The 3,961-nt window shown below is 38.1% G+C and overlaps 1 protein-coding gene across 1 annotated transcript in view; it reads left to right on the top strand.

Annotated features, from left to right (window-relative positions):
• The first annotated feature begins 1,740 nt into the window (after nucleotides 1-1,740).
• LOC128250632 (uncharacterized) overlaps nucleotides 1,741-3,961 on the top strand; it is a 67,553-nt gene continuing 65,332 nt past the window's right edge. Inside the window, exon 1 of the mRNA XM_052976075.1 lies at nucleotides 1,741-2,160. The gene's annotated coding sequence lies outside the window, so the exon portion shown is untranslated. The remainder of the gene's footprint in view (nucleotides 2,161-3,961) is intronic.

Below are 3,961 nucleotides of genomic sequence, written 5' to 3'. Positions count from 1 at the left end.
GATGGGTTTCAGTTTTTAATAACTCCCTTAACTTTACAAATAAATGCATGAAATTTTGATACAATATAAAGGACATAATGGAAATTAATTTGCACAAGTCAAATTTTGCAACACCGCTACATCACATATGAAAAATGACATCGCTTAAATGGCAAGCATTTTCAACTTTGCATGCCCATGCTCTTTCCAAAACTTTCCCCATAAAACCCTCAAGAGTTTCAGACCCCATTTCTCTGATTTCTCTATTAATGTTCTTCAGTTGTAGCAGGGTTTCTACAACAGTCTGGGTTGAAGGCCTCTTTGGGTTGTCCTCTGATATAAACTTGCTCCCAAATGGGAGAAAGAGCGAATGGGGATTCAACAGAGAAGATGACATAACTCCATTGAGCCATTGACCACATCCGATCGTCTAGATACCATTTTCTCACTTATCTCTGTTGATGCAAGGGTGTGGGTTAGTAGAAGTTTAGCAACGGCAACCATCCTATGATATCCAACTTTATAGGGCTCACAATGAATGGTTTTAGTTGACACAGAATTGATAAGGTGGTGGTTTCACTCTGCTGCCACTGAAGAGGTAAAAAGCTAAATCATCACAGAGGTGCTAAAAAGTCTGGGTTGAAGGCTACTTTGGGTTGCTCTCAGACATAAACTCACTCCAAAATGAGAAAAAAGGATGAATGATGATTCATTAGAAAAGATAACATTGCTGCTGTAGTTTGATAGATTTTAGTGTGTGTTGGCACTCCGTCGCGTACGACGTCGAGGGTTCCAGTCGATCTGATCAACGGAACAGCCTGCTCATGAAATTAATGTGCAAGTGGCTGAGCACTCCACAGACACGTGTACCCTTAACGTAGTTCTCGGGGATATTCAGTGTGACACAGTGTGACAAGGCTGACTCTTTGAATTACAGGCACAACAGAAACAGGAAGTAAGAGTGAGAGAAAGTTGTGGGGAAAGAGTACAGCAGGGTTTGCCACCATCCCCTGCCATAGCCTCGTGGAGCTTTTAGGTTTTTTCACTCAATAAACACTCACAACACCCGGTCTGGGAATCGAAACCGCGATCCTATGACTGCGAGTCCACTGCCCTAACCACTAGGCCATTGCGCCTCCATGATAGATTTTAGACACAATAGTTTCACTATTCTGTGGTCCTTCTCTGTGAGTTTTTCATTGCAAGTAGAATTATGCTTGCCATCATTAGTTTTTAACTTGAGTTTGGAATGCCAACATGATTGTAGAGACGGTATTCCTCAAAACATTAAAACATTCAGCAATTTTAGTGACTGAGCTATTCAAGCTTCAGTAATTTATTTATCTTCTTTGGAAATCAGATAGGTCGTACATTTTAACTTAGTTGAGTATATATATATCTACAACCCCCCCCCCCCAAAAAAAAAACTAAAGAAAGAAGCAAAACAAAAAACAGAGGATTATGTCATGCAGTGCAAGTCATTCGTAATGCATACGGACACATATATTAGACTAGATGAGGTTTGAATTTGCCATATTGCCAATGGGCAAAGAAACAAAACTATTAAATAAATATTGATGTTCCGGTTATTTTGTTCAATTCTTGTAATATATATATATATATGTGAGTGTGTATGTATAAATAAATAAATATATATATATATATATATATATATATATCTTATCATACACACAAGAAAGTAATATTTTGAACACAGTTTAGCTGTGAAAACAGCAGAAAGATTGGGTACTTTGCTGACAACTTTTTTCATCTTATAAGGTCAAGATACTCAATCTTTTGAAATATTACTTTCTGGTGTGTAAAACACGAAACACATTTGACACTTCCCAAAATTCATCTTACATACACACTCTTTCCATCTTTCTCTCTTCCTCTCACGTTTTAAGTGTAATTCTTTCATCTCGTTCCGTCCCTTATGTAGATGATTATTTCGATGGTGGAGTATGTATGATAGTCCATCTTACTATACATACTACCCGTCATGCACCTTGCCCCTTCTGTCGTTGACGAGTTTTGTTTCTTTCATGAAACAGAAGACTTCTTCCTATTTATCGTGACAAATAAGTAGGAAAGCAACATTCGATTCGTTTCTTTGACGTTCTTCAAGACTACGAAATTTCTCGTTACACATCTTTGGAGAGAAGTGATTATTTCATGAAGGTAAACAACTTACAATCAATTCTCATTGGTCATGTAGAAGAGACGATATTTCTGTTAATCTCTTGTCCTTCATTCTCATCCTTTAGCTTTATTCTCGCAATTTTTTCTTACATAGAGGGAAACAACTCTTGTTTTACAGGTGATAGAGTGGAATCAACACCTGTATTTCTTCGTCATTGTTTTATGTTTCTCTCTTTTTCTCAACGAACTGTTTTCCCCAGGATTAAAAGAAGCATATTTCTTCCCCAATTTTTTGGCAAAGGAAGGTGACTCTAACCTGCTTTAAACACCCTTTCACTTGGCAGAATGCAGTCGAGAAAGGAAGCATTCGTTTTTCTCTAATGTTTGCTATTCTTAACAGATCTGCGAGTCTTTTATCTACACTTTCTGCCTTTATAATAAACCTACTCCCTCTTTTAGTGTGGTTCTCTAAGTCTCTCAACCTCTTCCTTGCGTCGTATTGATAATATGTTTCTATGTGTTTTCTCTCGTCCTAATCTAAAACTTCTTTACCCCATGAAGGGAAATGACTTTTGGTGACCAGTTGATAAGCCGTACTTTTTTTATTGTCTGTCCGTAGAAGGAAAATATTAACAAGGGTGGCAACATTCGATACTCTGTCATTGACATTCACGTTCACCTACGAAACTGAACATTCTCCTTCCACCGAACACTCATTTTACGTATAGCTCTCTTTACCTTTCACCAACGGACCCATCAGATAGACACAGTTATATATGTGGGGTAGTGACGCCCGCCGTGACTGAAGTTATTTTGTTTACATCATTAAGAAGAAACAGCCATAACTATTATGTCCCCTGGTGAGGATGGGTAACAACTATTATTAGATGTGTTGCACACCATTCACTTTTATGTATAGAACTGCCCCTTTATTCCTCAAGTTCTTTTGTGCCAACGTTCATCGTTATAAGCAACGTTTTCTTTATATCATACAGGGAGACTAATCTTCACTATGACAACCCATGGTGAATAAGGGATAGAACTCTTACGATGTATTCGTTATTATGTCTGGCTATTTTACTCTTCATCGTCTTTCCTTTTTAACTATTTATTACCATTAATAATTGTTATATCCGTTGCTATTTTGTTAACTTACATTAGTCACTTCCCCCGGTGCACTACTACTTGCTTAGGCAGGAGTGGCTGTGTGGTAAGTAGCTTGTTTACCAACCACATGGTTCCGGGTTCAGTCCCACTGTGTGGCACCTCGGTCAAGTATTTTCTATTATAGCTTCGGGCCGACCAAGCCTTGTGAGTAGACTCGGTAGACGGAAACTGAAAAAAGCCCGTCGTATATATGCATATATATATATATATATAACTAAATTACAACAGGTACATAGTCCATTTTTTATATTATAGTGCATTGTTGTACCGTTCAAAACTTTTTATTTTTTATATGTTTGTGTATCTGTGTTTGTCTCCCCAACATCGCTTGACGTGTCTACGTCCCCGTAACTTAGCGGTTCGGCAAAATAGACCAATAGAATAAGTACTAGGCTTACAAAGAATAAGTCCTGGGATCGATTTGCTCGACTAAGGCGGTGCTCCAGCATGGCTGCAGTCATATAACTGAAATACATAAAAGAGTAAAATAATACTTCTTTCTATATCTTCCTCCGTTGGTGACAAAGGGATTGAGGTTTTGGGCTGGGTGTAGGATTTAGGGAATGGATTAGGGTTTAGCCTTATGATTTTCTTTTACTTGTTTCTGTTATTTGACTGCGGCCATGCTGGGTCACCGCCTTGAAGGGTTTTAGTCGAATAAAATCGATCCCAA

Source organism: Octopus bimaculoides, chromosome 23 (genome assembly GCF_001194135.2).
Source record: "Octopus bimaculoides isolate UCB-OBI-ISO-001 chromosome 23, ASM119413v2, whole genome shotgun sequence".
Classification (NCBI taxonomy): domain Eukaryota; kingdom Metazoa; phylum Mollusca; class Cephalopoda; order Octopoda; family Octopodidae; genus Octopus; species Octopus bimaculoides.
This window is presented reverse-complemented; position numbering and strand designations above follow the sequence as displayed.